The sequence below is a fragment of the Hemitrygon akajei genome, chromosome 23 (assembly GCF_048418815.1).
Source record: "Hemitrygon akajei chromosome 23, sHemAka1.3, whole genome shotgun sequence".
Taxonomy (NCBI): Eukaryota; Metazoa; Chordata; class Chondrichthyes; order Myliobatiformes; family Dasyatidae; genus Hemitrygon; species Hemitrygon akajei.
Window position 1 is genome coordinate 55,078,276 of NC_133146.1, and position 17,094 is coordinate 55,095,369.

The window sequence follows — 17,094 nt, forward strand, 5'->3', positions numbered from 1 at the left end:
GAATAGAGACCATCCACGTCTACAGCTCCGGTCTTTCTGTAGCTCATTCAGAGTCACAGGGCTGAAGGTAGCTGTGGGCTTAGGAAGAAATTGCAAAGAAACCTGCAAGCTGCAAACTTCATTGTTCACATCTGACAGATGTAGGCCAGCTGTAGCTTCCCTTAAACTTATTTGCTGAAGTCCTTGCCAAGCCCAGATTCGGTAGTGGCATACACCAGGCGGAGGAGTGGAACCTGGAACGAGCATGGTTCTGACAGGTATCTACTGCTTTATTTGGAGGAACCATCCACCATCTTGCCTTCCTGAAATCAGAGAGGAATTCAGCAGGAAAGAGGCATCTTAGAAATACATACATGAGTATGGTATATATCAAGGATGTGGGCTTAAATTCATAAGCCACTTTTAAGAAGTTTGCAGTTGATCCCAAAACTGATAGTATGATTGACGGTGAGTTCTAGGTTTCAGGAGATTATCAATCATTGTGTTGGATAGCAGAAAAAAAAGGCAAATGGTCTTCATTCTGAAGAAATGGGGAAGCAGGTAGGCAAGTAAGATGCAAACCCAGGTGGGGCAACAGAGGCTCTCTGAGGAGTATGACAACAGATCCCTGAAGCTAGTGGGACAGGTGGATAAGGTGTTTAGGAAGACTTAGGGGAGCGTAGGTAACTTTATTAGTTGAGGTGAGCAATTTGGGAGCAAAAAAGCCAAGCTCGAAATGTAAGAAATACTTGCAGTTTGTAAAGATATTGTCTTTCACTATCAGTATGATGTGACAGCAGCAGGGAGAATACAGAGTATACTTACAAGGAAGTGGTCAGGGATGGAAGATTTTAATTTTGAGGGACCATTGAATAGACTTTTGAAAAACTTGCAGTCTGAATGGAGATGTAAAAAGTTTTAAAGGGCTCATTTTCCTAAACAAAGACCAAGAGCTCGAATTAGCATAGATATCTTATTTGCATAGCCATTGGATATAGACTACAGTGTTTCCTGGTGAGCCATAGATTTCTAATACTTCCAGACTATTGCAGTTTTTACTATAATTCCTTGCCATTAGGAAAAATAAAACCGAGAACATGAAGCCTTTTTTTTTGAAAGGTATGCAACTCTTTGTAAAGAGATCATTCTCTCAGATGGAATAGCAAATACCATTGAGTTAGGGAATGTTGAAAAAGGCGCGAGTGCCAGCCTTCCTTGATCTTTGTAATCCTTCTGCATGATGTGGTTTAGAGTGAAGTCAGAATGGTGGCCTGAGGAGGTCATCTGGCCACCAATTAACTGTTGTCTCCTGAGGGAAGTTCCATTGAAGAAATTTGTTGTCACTTGGATTACTACTTTGGTTACCACTAAGTAAAGACTCTAAGGGAAGTGGATAAATGTGGCCCTTCAGACTGCTGGATCTCTGTACATTTGCTTATCCTTATGGTTCTTCTGGGAGTCAGGAATGGCAAGTAGTCTTAATTTCAAGAGTTCAGGTTATTTTAGAGTACAACAACATATGAATACTAAGCAAACTAAATAAAAAATCAAAAAACGTTGCTAAGGTGTGGATTGATGTGAAGACAAAAGATAATAAAGAAGCCAAACTGGTGCCTCTGAAAAATCTTTGACTTTTATAGATAAGTCAAGCCATTCCTTAGAAAGGAATAAACTAGCTAATAGGCTAAATAATTCAAACAATTGCGCCACGTGGGTAATGAGCCAATGAAAAACAAGAAAGGTGATAAACCGTTAGCTTAGCTGCAATGCAGCTTTCTGCCAGTGAGTGTGAAAAATACTCGAGTTGGCTAAAAAGTACAAATCTTGTAAAAAGTATTATTTAAAAAAAAAACAGTTTTTTCCAACAAGAGCCAAAACGATCTATATCAGATTAGATCAAAAATTATCCAAATGCAATCTGAAAACAGGGCCTCAAATCTAAATAAAGGAAATCATTAAGGTATAAGGAGCAAATTGTCGGTGGTTGATTGAGAAACCACATTAAAAGGTATGATGGTGGAGAGCCAGTGATTAGCATTTAAAGAAGTAATACATAATTTACAAAAAACAAAATACATTCCTTTAAGGAACTAAACCCAAAAGACAAGTGGTTTGTCTGTGGTTCATAGTAGAATGCAAATATGGTAGAAAGTCATGAGGTCTCTGTTGGTTGGGGTCGACCGCGGATGTTGCATCCGAGCTGTCTAGATATGTAAACCTGACCAGTACAATACGGAGAGCAAGCTGTTGCCCATGTAACAAGCTCCCCCTCTCCGTGCATCTGATGAACCCAAAGGAGCGGCAGAGACCGATACGGTTTGGCACCAGCGGTGTCACAGGAGTTGCTAGTGAGCATTGCACTCAATGTAGGACAGCCTTATGGACTCCAGCTCTGTACTTTTCCTTTGGGCTTTAATCCCCAAGCCTTCCCCCATGAGTGGGTATAGCTGCAAGGCAGTGGAGGTTTGAGATCAGAGTTTTCCTTCTCCTAGGTGAGCTGCCAACCACGGCTGACAAGCTACAGTTGCCCGAAGTGACTGGCTTTAAGGCACCAGCAACCTGCCTTTGTCCTGTCAGTAGAAACAGTTCCACCGGGCTTAGTAGCTAAGACACATGTGAAGAACAGTGGTCAGAGGCTATTTGAGGTGTATGTCATTGGGAGCTTTTAATAGGTAGTGGGAGCTTATCCCCATTATCATCTCTGACTATAACAACCTTAAGGAAACATAGTGGAGAGTAAAGAAAAAACAAAAAAAAACGCAGATCAGAAAACTGAGAATATTTTTAGAACTCAGCACCAGATGAGGAAGAAATTAATATAGAAAAAGTAAAATAAAAATTGAAAACAAACAGGTGAAGTTAATATAAGTGACTTTAAGAGTTTCTATAGGCATGTAAAAAAGGAAAAGATAAAGGGGGAAAATGTAAAGAACCTTATAAAAAAGAAATGGGTCAATTTAACATTAAGAATTAAGGAAATGACAGATGAGTTAAACAAATACCTTTGTCTTCATAGAGCCAAAACCCTGCTAGAAATATGAGAAAGCTAAGGCTCCAGTGAGAGTAAGAGGCTGAAGGAAATCAGTATATAAAAAAAAGCAGTTCATGCTACTGAAATCCCAGAGGCTCAATGATTTACATCCCAGAATTTTGAAAGTGATGACTATGGAGTTAGTAAATACATTGGGTTCTGAGAAAGGATGAACATGAAAAGAGTCCTTAAGCTAAGTGAATGCACAAAGGTGTGGCAGAATGGCAATAAAGTTGAACAAAGAGAGGTCATTCATTTTGGTGCACAAAAACAAAATGCAGGATATAGGGAGATGTTAATATCCAAAAGGTCTCAGATGCCCTTGTTTATAAGACAATGAAAACTAACACGCGAGCACAGCACAGAATTAGGAATGGAAATGGTACATTGGCCTTTGTTATGAGAGGACTTGTGTGCAGGGGTAAAGATATCTTTCTGCAATTACCGTAGATTCCAGATTTTAAGCCGCTACTTTTTTCCCACATTTTGAACAGCTTTGAACTCTGCGGCCTTTACTACGGTGTGGCTAATGCATGATTTTTTTTCATGCCGCCAAAAACATTTTGCCTCGTAACAGTAGACCAATAAAATTGATGAGTAGTTCACAGAGGTCCAATGAAATTGTACGATAAATCAAGCGCACTTTCACAATTAAATTATTGTAAATCAGTCATTTGTACTCACCCTCATCAACATGGAAAACACTCGAAGAAAAGCATTGTGCTGCCTTTATGGCAGTTATTTAGTTTATAATATTTTCGCTTAGTAATTCATTTTCTAGTTAAAGTTAGAAGAGTTTTAACTATATTTGTTTTCTGTACTACATCGCGGGATGCTATGACGTCACACCCGGTTTCGCCGCGTCTTGTGGGAAAAATACCAGTTTGCGATAAACGGGACGGCGGGGGCGAGCGGCTGAGCGGCGGAGCCAAAACGCTGCTTTTAAGTTAAAGGCGATCAATAACTTTTCCTGGTAGGCTGCAGTATATATATTTTTTACCAGTCGTTAGGAGATATTGGAATGTTGTTCAGTAAAAAAGTATACGCAACGTATATTTAAAAGTAGCCGCGTTACAGGCACGGTTCGAAAAAAAGCATTTGCAATATGTATTTGTTTATGTTACCATATGGATTTAATTAAAAGTTAAAAAATCCTCACGTGTAATATCTTTCTGTGTAAATATCTCATATTACAACGTGGGACACCTGCGGCCGAAAATCCGGTGCGGCCGAAAATCCGGTGCGGCCTAAAATCTGGTGCGGCCTGTACAAGTAAAAAATTGATTTTCTTTCTAAAATTAGAGCCAGCGGCTTTTAATCAGGTGCACTCTGTAGTCCGGAATCTACGGTATATAGCGAGACTGCATCTGTAGGATTGTGTACAGTTTTAATCTCATTATCTAGGAACAGGTTTTCCTACATTTTCCTGAGCAGCGCCATCGTTCCAACGCACTTCAAAGCCGCCACCGTCATCCCCGTGCCAAAGAAGTCTTCAGTGTCCTGCCTCAGTGACTACCGTCCCGTTGCACTCACATCCATCATCATGAAGTGCTTCAAGAGGCTTGTCATGAGGCACATCAAGACCCTGCTGCCCCCCTCACTGGACCCCCTGCAGTTTGCGTACCGTCCCAACCGTTCAACAGATGACGCCATTGCCATCACCCTCCACCTGGCCCTAACCCACCTGGACAAAAAAGACACATACATTCGGATGCTGTTCATAGACTTCATTTCAGTATTCAACACAATCATCCCTCAGAAACTGATTGGAAAGCTGAGCCTACTGGGCCTGAACACCTCCCTCTGCAACTGGATACTAGACTTCCTGACTGGGAGACCTGAATCAGTCCAGATTGGGAGCAGCATCTCCAACACCATCACACTGAGCACGGGGGCCCCCCAGGGCTGTGTGCTCAGTCCACTGCTGTTCACTCTGCTGACCCACGACTGTGCTGCAACACACAGCTCAAACCACATCATCAAGTTCGCTGATGACACGACCGTGGTGGGTCTCATCAGCAAGAATGACGAGTCAGCATACAGAGAGGAGGTGCAGTGGCTAACGGTCTGGTGCAGAGCCAACAACCTGTCTCTGAATGTGAACAAAACAAAAGAGATGGTTGTTGACTTCAGGAGGGCATGGAGTGACCACTCTTCGCTGAACATCGATGGCTCCTCGGTAGAGATCGTTAAGAGCACCAAATTTCTTGGTGTTCACCTAACGGAGAATCTCACCTGGTCCCTCAACATCAGCTCCATAACAAAGAAAGCCCAGTAACGTCTATACTTTCTGCAAAGGCTGAGGGAAGTCCATCTCCCACCCCCCCATCCTCATCACATTCTACAGGGGTTGTATTGAGAGCATCCTGAGCAGCTGCATCGCTGCCTGGTTCAGAAATTGCACCATCTCAGATCATAAGACCTTGCAGCGGATAGTGAGGTCAGCTGAGAAGATCATCGGGGTCTCTCTTCCCGCCATTACAGACATTTACACTACACACTGCATCCGCAAAACAAACAGCATTATGAAGGACCCCACGCACCCCTCATACAAACTCTTCTCCCTCCTGCCATCTGGGAAAAGGCACCAAAACATTCAGGATCTCATGACCAGACTAAGCAACAGTTTCTTCCCCCAAGCCATCAGACTCCTCAATACCCAGAGCCTGGACTGACACCAACTTACTGCCCTCTACTGTGCCTATTGTCTTGTTTGTTATTTATTGTAATGCCTGCACTGTTTTGTGCACTTTATGCAGTCCTGGGTAGGTCTGAAGTTTAGTGTAGTTTTTTTTCTGTGTTGTTTTTATGTAGCTCAGTGTAGTTTTTGTACTGTTTCATGTAGCACCATGGTCCTGAAAAACGTTGTCTCATTTTTACTGTGTACTGTACCAGCAGTTATGGTTGAAATGACAATAAAAAGTGACTTGGCTTGACTTCTAGAGGGAATGGAGAGAAAATTCACTAGCCTGATTCCTACAAAGACAGATATGCCATTGGAAGGGAAGGTTCAGCAGACTAGGCTTGATTTCTTTGGAGACTAGAAGAATAAGAGGTGATCTCACTGGAACTTACAAAATTATTACTAGGATACAGATGAATGCAAAATGCTTCACTTAATTGAGGAACCTTGAATCAGCTATGAAGCTAATTGACGAAGTACTTTTATTCTAATGGGGGTAGGAAAGAATCAGAGAAGCATGTCCTTTTAGAGAGACTAAATGTACATTAATGTTTCCATGCAAAATGCTGACTTACTTGCTTAAATAATAATTGAATACAGCACAATATCAAAATATAAAAGCCAGAATAAAATGTTACAAGCACAAAATGCTAAAGAGCTTAAATTTACAATTTAAAGCCCCATATGTCATTGTTGAAGTAACCCAAGTGCTGCACTCATTGTAATAGTTCCCCAGGGCATTAATTCAAGCTAACTACCTTATACAGCGTGTAACAACTTGACCAATCACATTCTCTAGGTTTTGATAAGACGGCGGGTTGTGCTTCTTTGTCCAGCATAAATCACCCAAATTTAAAGAAAGCATTGTTGAGTCTGTCAACTCAAGTGACTCATGTTTAGCAGTTAACAATTTGTCTTTTTTTTTGTTGAAAAGTTTATTATTGTTAAGCATTTACCTTGGCTGAATTATGCTTAGCTGCCAAACAGAAGCATTAGTCTTGATATTAAGTTTTTTTTTTGTGAAGCTACTTGATTGGATTTGCTGGAGTTTGCTTTGCCCAGTCACTTGGTCTTTTTATTTGGTTTGTATTGTGCTACTGTGGGATTGTCGATACAGTTTGCTGGTTTCACATTGTGTGGTTGGTTGTGAGTGTCTAGAACATCTCGCAGGTATTAAACAAGCTTGCAATCAATAATCGGGGAAAAAAAACACATTATTGATTCATGTGCACACTGAGTTGATACACTTAAGCACTGTAAAATAAAGAGCTGCAAATTACTGAGGGCTTGTTCACTAACAAAAGCTGCTATTCTTTCTTCAATTAATGAAGAAAGAATTCAGTTACAGGAGTGAGATAGATCAACTGGTTGAATGGTGTTGAAACAAGAACCTTGCATTCAACCTCAGTAAGACGAAGGAATTGATTGTGGACTCCAGAAGGGGAAGTCAAGGGAACACAGACCAGTCCTGGTCCAAAGTGATGTGTATTTAATATTTCAGTAGTATTTGAATAATATTGTAAATATATTGCTTGATTAGGCATTCTTGTTCATTTAAAGAAATCACTACAAATTATATGTACAAATAAGTGAATTGCATTTGTCATGATGCTACCACACACTTTGTTTAAAGTAAAGAACAAACTAGGACTTGTATATCTTGGGATCCTCCCTTTTCCTTTTAATTAGTTTGATGTTATGGAGTTTCAAAACAAAACAGTGGCAATGAAGTATTTTTTAAAACAAACCCAAGATGGCTATCTACCTGTTGAAGTGAAACAAAACATTCGAGTTTAACGAAAAAACAGCGCAGTATGCATCTCGTTGGAAGGGGGGGAGAGAGAGAGAGGGAAGTGGTTGAGTTAAAAAAGGCATAAAATGGACAAATTCATGAGTTCATGAATAGTGATAAACATAAATAAAGAAAGAGCAGAACTGGCTGACTGCATTTGAAGTATTGACATGATTGATTACATAACAGATAACTGGATATTTTATAGTGAGTGAATTGAGCAGTATTTTAAAGTAAATGGAATAACCAAAGAGAAACAAGTACCAATTTTGCTGAATGTTGGACTTAAAGGTATACAGCTTGCTTAGGAGTTTGACTGCGGTAACCAAACCAGCAGAAATGAGATTTGCTGATATCATAAAAGTAATCCAAGAACATTTAGAATCAAAATCATTGTTGATTGCAGAATACTTTAGATTTCATGAGTGGAATTAAAAGGAAGGGGAGTCCATTTCAGCCTATGAGGCTGAATTGAAGCGATTATCTGAACATTGTCAGATCAGAAATGGGCTTAATGATATACTGAGAGACTGATTAGTTTGTGGAATCTTACAAGACAGCATTCAAAAATGGCTCCGAACTGAAACACAACTTACATTTAAAAGAACAACTGAAATTGTGGTATTGAGGAAAACAGCAGATAGAGATACAAAGAAGTTGCAGTCAGGAATTAAAATAAGTGAGAACAAAATTGCAATGCCTAAACAGAAACCGGCCTGGTCGAAATTGTGTTACTGTTGTGGTAGGGGCTCACATACACCAGACTACTGCAGGTTTAAATGTAAAACTTACAGAAAATGCAGCAAAGTAGGTCACATACAAAGAACATGTTGGGCAGACAAAAATAAATGAACTGCACAGCTGTCTCATGTCCCAATTAAGCGGCATAGTGTCCAAACTAAACAAAAGGAATCCCAGCTATTTTCTCAAGTAACTTCTATTCTTCAAGAGTTGTCCCAAATAAGCAGCAGCCCTGATTGGACCAACTAACCAGATCCACAGTACATATTTTTCATTGTAATTTATAGTATTTTCTGCTGTAAAACAACATATTTCATGGTATAAGCCAATGATATTAAATCTGGTGGAACGCAGCAGGCCAGGCAGCATCTATAGGAAGAAGCACTGCTGACGTTTCGGGCCGAGACCTCGACACAAATGTCGACAGTGCTTCTTCCTATAGATGCTGCCTGGCCTGCTGTGTTCCACCAGCATTTTGTGTGTGTTGTTTGAATTTCCAGCATCTGCAAATTTCCTCATGTCTGATATTAAATCTGATTCTGATTCTGAAACTCAGGGGTTACAGTCAGCCTCACTTTGTCTTTTCCCATTTTCAGAAAGTCATTGGCTATTATGAGGTCTTTATTTAGTACTTGGCTAATAACATTTTTCATTAATTTAATTCAAATTGATTTTAAAAGTCAGTTGGAAAATAGTGTAGAAATTCATCTTTGATCACTGGCCCTCACTAAATGCTTCAGTTTCAGCTGTTGGTTGTAACCTTGTCTGCTCCCACTTGATTCCACCGTCTTCAATGGAACTGATCGTTGAAGGGGAAGCACAAAGGACAGTCAATAAAACAAAGCTTATTAAGTTCTAATGATCAAAGATGATTCTTACTCCTGGGCAGCGGGTTCCCAAACTTCTGTTATTCCACGGACCCTTATCATTAGCTGAAGGGTCCATGGACCCAGGTAGGGAAGCCCTGCTCCTGGGTATTGACAGAAAACCCCCGAAAGAATCGGCTCATTACTCCACCATTACTGTGGATTCTACAAAAGACATTGACCAACCATTCATTTCCACTGGCTGACTGATTGCTGTTTTAGCTCTCCGTGAGTACCTCTAACATTGTCAATTTTAGTACAATAGGCAGAGTGATTAGTAACGGCTAATTATCTTATTTGAATTTGACAGAAAATAAATATCATAAACTTTTCCGTAAATAGCTGCTATGAATATTATGAATCTCAAAAGGCTTGCCATCTAGACCAAAAGAAACTTCATGGAAAGAAGCCTCATGAGATAATGTTGAAAATAAATTTATGGTTTGCACTAGAATGGAAGTTTTGGAAAAGGGGTTAACATTGCAAAAATGTCTCAATGCTTAATATCACTAATTATTCTTATATAGTATACATATCTTGGTAATAATTGTACTTTGAACTTTGAACATCGGATGATATTCACAATCATCAAAGTGTTTTATTTTACCCATTGGCAAATTTCCTATATGGAGTAGAAATAGTGAAATGTAGACATTTCATCTTCCCCTCAGGAACATATGGAAATCTTTGGGCTGGTGACTTTTATTTGGGAATTGCAAAAGGTCCGATGCTCTGTAGAGAAGGATGTGTCTTTGTAACAGGGTTATGGAGTATATCCTTTCAGTACATGACACCAACCCAAGCATTTGACCGAAGGCAACATTGCACACTTTTTAATTGAACAAAATAGACATAAGTATTGTTCTTATCAAGATGTGAATAATTCAGACAGTAAGTCTGAGGCCAGCGTGCATAGTTCTTGTATCCTGGAAATTAAGTTTGCATCATGTGGACTTCATTGCCAGCAGACTGTATGATTTTCAGAGTGCTGAGAATAGTATTAAGAACATTCTTTTTTTTAGCTTAATGTGTTTACCCAGCTGTAATCTGTGTTCAGCGTGTCATTCGACTGAACTCCAGAGTACGTGGTGCACAGTGATCCCAAAATCATGTTTCAGTCCTCATGGCAATAACGTTCTTTTGCAAAAAAGATATTCTAAATACACTTGACGGTCTTTGGCCTCAGAAACAAGGTAAATGTTCTCCTTAAATCTGGAAGGAAAACTGGCCTGTACACTAGTTGAGCTATTTCCAGCATGTTGTCCTTATAACATTCTGGCATGACTTTCCTTCAATGTACTGGAAACACTTTTAGGTTATTTCATGAATACTTATTACTGGCAAAACGTAATGCTTCCATGGAAATTAGAGTGTATAAATCAGTGCCCTAAGGGACTGAAAACACAGCATGGGTGTTGATCCACTGGCAGAAAATAAAATTTAACATTTTGGATTCTTTATCATCAGGGAATCCTACACTGAAAGAATTTCTTTAGAAATTTATAAAGCCTAGGAATTGCAACTTGCGATTTCAATAGATAACTTTTAATAACGTTCATATACCATTCCACTGTCTGTTACCTTAATGAAGTTTTAACCCATTTAATCAGTCTTAAGTAGTGTATCATTTTATCAGTTAAAATTTATTAGTATTTTAACAGATGTTATGGAGCAAAATGTGGTTTTTCAAGCGGCCTGTACCTGAAGGTATCACGGCATGACCGTAACACTGTAACACAGCTCAGATTCCTCACTCAAGCCCCAGTATACTTGCTGCAAAGCCTACCTGCCTACCTGCCTACAGCTTTTAAACTGCCTACAGTGTACTTCAAAGTGCAAAGTTAATAGTTCTAAGTAAATTTATTACCAAAGCAAGTAGATATTGACATATGCTATCCCGCGATTCATTTTCTTGCAGGCATCACAGTAAAACACAAAAATACAATGGAATCAATGAGGAGCTACACACAGAGACTTGCAAACAACCAATGTGCAAAAGAAGACAAACTGTGAAAACACAAAACAAACAAATATAATAAATAAACAAACAAACATATAAATACATATAGAAATAAATAGATAGTAGAGTCCTTGAAATTGAGTCTGTAGGTCGTTGGATCAGTTCAGTGTTGAAGTGAATGAAGTTATCTGTGCTGCTTCAGGAGTCTGATCATCGAAGGGTAATATTTATTCCTGAACCTGGTGGTGTGGGACTTCAGGCTCCTGTTCCTCCTTCCCGATGGCAGCAGTGAGAAGGTGGCCTGTATGGTGGCTGTCCTTGATGAATGACACTGCTTCCTTGTGGCAGTGCTCCTTGTAGATGTGTTGCGTTTTCAGCTCAATGAGGAGTTTGAGATGTAAGAGAAGGTTGGTAGCTCGGGTCGTCAGCTTTTTGTAGGATTGTTCACCAAGCCTAGAGGTTAGGTTGCAAACGTTTTGTCACCTGTCGAGGTGACATCACCAATGTGCAATTGAGTGCTGTTTCTGCGGAGCGCTCACGTTTATATTGGTCCAACTTGTTGTTCTGATTGGTTGGCTGTTGCGCTGGCCACCAGTTTCCACTGGGTCGTGGCCCATTGGATAGCAGTGTGGCCTCTGTTGGCCTGTACCCCTGATTATAGGTTGTTGTGAGTGTTGGTTCCTCAGTTCTCTGTGGCTGACTTCTCGCACTGAATTGCACACTGACGATATCACCTTGACTGGTGAAGAAATGTTTGTGACCTAATCTTCGGGTTTGGCAAAGAACCCTACAAATAAAAAATGAGGAGTGTTTTTTTATCAGTCTATATACTGATAAACAGCATGGCTTTCATTTGGTAACTAACCCTGCCAATTCACTTTAAGTCTTGGCTATTGCCATTGTGTACTGAGGAGCTGAAGTGGAAGCTTGTGCTGGCTTGTTATCTAGAGATTCCTTGGATAGGAGAGGACCCATTGTATTTCAGGACAAATAGTTGTTTTACTTTTAAGAGTTTGTTAATCCTTGGTTTAGCAATAGTCAATAATGGTAATGGGTTTTTGCATGTTTCAAACATTCTGCTGCCAAGAAAATGTTTTTTTTCTCTCTGTCTGTTTTCAAAATTTATCCAGTATGATCATATCCTTTGAGCCTAAAGGCACAAACCCAGTGATTTAGGAAGAAGCTTCTTCCCCACTGCCATCAGATTTCTGAATGTACGTTGAACCCATGAACACTACCTCACTACCTTTTTTGCACTACTTTTAAAATGTAATTTAATTTAATTTAACTAATATATATATTTACTGTAATTCATAGTTTTTATTGTTATGTTTTGCAATGTACTGCTGGCACATAACAACAAATTTCATGACAAATGCCAATGATATTAAACCTAATTCTGATTCACTTGTGAGACAATTCATTGTACTTTTTACCAATCTGGGTGAAAGGAGGTGAAGTGACATAATTCGTGCATATAATTAGTTATCTGCTGTACTTCTGTTCAGACTACTTTCATTGTTAAAAGTTGCTGGCCCTTTGTTCTAAAATATTAAACAGACTTTTATTTGCCACAATTAGAAGCTAAAATGAATCAATTTCAAATATCTGTTTATACTATCCATCTGTCAGAAAGGTTTATCTGTGTTGTTGGTTTGGGAGTTTATCATTTATTTACATTTCAAATTCCATTATTTTCCATCTGCCCTCTCTGCTTGCTAAGTTAATTGTCTCATTTATTGTATGCTTTTTATAAGCAAGCCCTGTAGAGTCTGACAGTGCTGTCACATTTGATAGCATCTATACCTTTGGTAGGCCTTTTTCCTATTACCCACATTGGCTTCTCATATTTAAAGAAAACCCAGCAGGAAAAAGGCTCTTTCTCTGCCCTGGAGCTAAAAAAAAGGTTGTAGGGTCTTAATAAAACTTCAAGTTTAGTTCTTTTTCAGGACCACAGTCTGTGAATCTTGTCAAAGTGATATACTAGATGTGTCTGTTAGGCAGGTCAAATTTCATGTGGAAAAAAAATAATGAGAACTATTTCATTCACAATATGGAGCAGTCAGGCCTGAAGCATGAATAAATGAACCATAGAGTTTATTAACTGAAGGCAGGAAGTATATCAGACTGAATGAAAACCATATAGAGTGAGCTGGCCAACCCTCACTCCTCAGTGGGCGCTGCGCCTGACTGGATGTGAAGTATACAAGGAGGAGACGAGAGCCGATAAAGCAGCACTGTATGTATCTTAATTGAGCACAAGCAGCCTCGAAAAACACTTGAGGGAAGTTTTGAGGCTGAATTTAAAATGATTAAAATGGGTGATTTTAAATCCAAGGAATGGCAGTTTGCTGAGACGGTTTGCAGGCAATGACATCATAATACATACATCAATGCTCACATCATCTGATTCCTATAAATGTGCTGCACACTTGCGCAAACCCCCAGACCTTTGAATGGTTTTGAATGGCAGTTTTATTTCCTTCTTCGCTCCTGCTTTTATTGTACTCAACTACATTGCCATTTTTATGTTGCAATGGCAATAGAGTTCAAATAAATGGTCTTTTTAAAATAAAAAGTCTTGTTAAAAAGTGCTATAATAAAATACCTGACACTAAACCAAATAGCTTGCTGAAGATAAATTGCCATTTTGCTTTTCCTGATTTTTGTAGCTTTGTGTGTGAGACTTTACGTACAGCTGTTTGGACATGGCATTAAAATGAATGGTTAGGACTTTGATTTATAATATCTTTTAAATGTTTTCAAGGCATGGTATGCTCCTAGACACTTACTACCCCCGAGAACACGCTGTCACTATCCACATCTCGCCACGTGTGAAGCAACATTATACTGTTTACTTTTTTTTAACTTGTGATGTAATTGCACTTTTTTATTTGTGGCAATATTACTTTATGTGTTGTGTGTGAGTTATACATACCGTGTTGTGCACCTTGGTCCGGAGCAGCATTGTTTTGTTTGGTGGTAAACATGTATGTGGTTGAAATAATCATAAGCTTGAACTTAAACTGATTTCATGACACATGCCAGTGATCATAGATCTGATTCAGATTCAGATTCAGATTCTGATTCTGAATCCATTGTGAAGCACTAAAGTCCAAATGCGATAGCTTGCCACTTTATTTAATATTGAACTGCGATTAAACCACACAACAAATATTTATAGTAAACAGAAGAGATTCTGCAAATGTTGGATATCCAGAGCCACAAACACACCCACACCCACACAATGCTGGAGGAACTCAGTAGGTCAGGCAGCTTTTATGGAAATGAATAAGCAGTTGAAGTTTCGGGCCGAGACCCTTCATCAGGCCTGGAAAGGAAGGGGGAAAGATGCAGAATAAAAAGGTGGGTGGGGGGGAGGGAAGGAGGATAGCTAGGAGGTGATAGGAGATGCCAGGCCTGAAATATTGTCTGCTTATTCACTTCCACAGATGTTGCCTGACCTTCTCGGTTCCTCCACCATCTTGTGTGTGTAAACACAAGAGTGTCTGCAGATGCGGCAAATCCAAAGCAATGCACAAAAGATGCTGCAGTAACTCAGTAGGTCAGGGGAGCATCTATGGAAATGAATAAACAGTCGACGTTTTGTGCCAGGACACTTCTCCAGGACTGAGAAGGAAGGGCGAAGAGTAGTGGAGGGGAAAGAGGCCAGCTGGAAGGTGGTTGAGAGAGATCAAAGGCTGGAGAAGAAGAAATCGATAGGAGAGTAGACCATTGGAGAACGGAACCCAGGGGGAAGTAATAGTGAGGTGAGGAGAGTGGGGTATAAAGGAAGGGGATGGGGAGCTTTGTTCTCCGGAAGGAAAGATTTATATTCATGCCATCAGGTTGGAGGGTACCCAGACAGGATATAAGGTGTTGCTCCTCCACCTTAGGGTAGCCTCATCTTGGCATAAGTGGAGGCCATGGACCGCTATTCAGAGCAGGAATAGGAATCAGAATTAAAATTTTGGGCCACAGGGAAGTCTTGCTTGTAGAAACATAGAAAATAGGTGCAGGCGTAGGCCATTCGGCCCTTCGAGCCTGCACCGCCATTCAGTATGATCATGGCTGATCATCCAACTCAGAACCCTGTACCTGCTTTCTCTCCATACCCCCCGATCCCTTTAGCCACAAGGGCCATATCTAACTTCCTCTTAAATATAGCCAATGAACCGGCCTCAACTGTTTCCTGTGGCAGAGAATTCCACAGATTCACCACTCTCTGTGTGAAGAAGTTTTTCCTCAACTCGGTCCTAAAAGGCTTCCCCCTTATCCTTAAACTGTGACCCCTCGTTCTGGACTTCCCCAACATCAGAAACAATCTTCCTGCATCTAGCCTGTCCAATTCCTTTAGAATTTTATACGTTTCAATAAGATCCCCCCTCAATCTAATAAAATCCAGTGAGTATAAGCCTAGTCGATCCAGTCTTTCTTCATATGAAAGTCCTGCCATCCCAGGAATCAATCTGGTGAACCTTCTTTGTACTCCCTCAATGGCAAGAATGTCTTTCCTCAGATTAGGGGACCAAAACTGCACACAATACTCTAGGTGCGGTCTCACCAAGGCCTTGTACAACTGCAGTAGAACCTCCCTGCTCCTGTACTCAAATCCTTTTGCTATGAATGCCAACATACCATTTGCCTTTTTCACCGCTTGCTGTACCTGCATGCCCACCTTCAATGACTGGTGTACAATGACACCCAGGTCTCATTGCACCTTCCCTTTTCCTAATCGGCCACCGTTCAGATAATAATCTGTTTTCCTGTTCTTGCAACCAAAGTGGATAACCTCACATTTATCCACATTAAATTGCATCTGCCATGAATTTGCCCACTCACCTAACCTATCCAAGTCACCCTGCATCCTCTTAGCATCTCCCTCACAGCTAACACCGCCACCCAGCTTCATGTCATCCGCAAACTTGGAGATGCCGCATTTAATTCCCTGGTCTAAATCATTAATATATATTGTAAACAACTGGGGTCCCAGCACTGAGCCTTGTGGTACCCCACAAGTCACTGCCTGCCATTCTGAAAAGGTCCTGTTTACTCCCACTCTTTGTTTCATGTCTGCCAACCAATTCTCTATCCACATCAATACCATACTCCCAATACCGTGTGCTTTGTTTGCACACTAATCTCCTGTGTGGGACCTTGACGAAAGCCTTTTGAAAATCTAAATATACCACATCCACTGGCTCTCCCCTATCCACTCTACTAGTTACATCTTCAAAAAATTCTAAAAGATTGTAGTGGATGGTATGGAGGTGTGCGCGTTGCTAAGCATTTGTAGTCATGGAAGAAAGCCCTACCAAAGAGGATACCATAATTATTGAAGTGAAATCAACTAAAATAGTCAGTAAGTATTCACACACCCAAATCTTCAGAATGAATCAAAGATTATCAGACATCTATTAATGCCATCCAAGTATAATCTCAGTTTTGTATAGAATTCCAGTACGTAACCCTTCCTCATTTGTTTTGTTATATAGGTTTTTGATTCTGCTGCTGCCTGTTATGCTTCTTGTTAAATGATTTACATTTTATTGTTCAACTTGTTAAGAACTGTTCAGCTACCATCTGTCAGTCATTTATTGCACATGCACCCTGCTAGAAAAGGTCAAAGTTAGCATAATTACATTGTTTATTTAGACTCTTTGAAAGCCTGTTTGATTAAATCATCTGATGTCAATGTATTGCAAATTGGTTATTTTTATCATATGTGGTCCACATTCAATCTTGATCTCATCACAACCTTGAGCTAAGGAAACCATTTCATGGCCAATTCGTTAAGCGTTTATCATGATTTGTTTGTGCCTGACCTAGGTGGAAGGGTGTGAAGTGTAGAATGTTCTGCGTTAAATAAATCCTACTTCAAAGATTACGCAAAACTTCCAGCAGATGGTTTCTTGCTCCTGGGCTCAAAGGTATTTGTTATCAGATTCAAACTATACTTAGATAAGCATCGCGGAGCAAGTTACCATATGGCATTGTGTACCTGTACATTAAATCCAAGCACATTTCAGGTAATGGAAACTT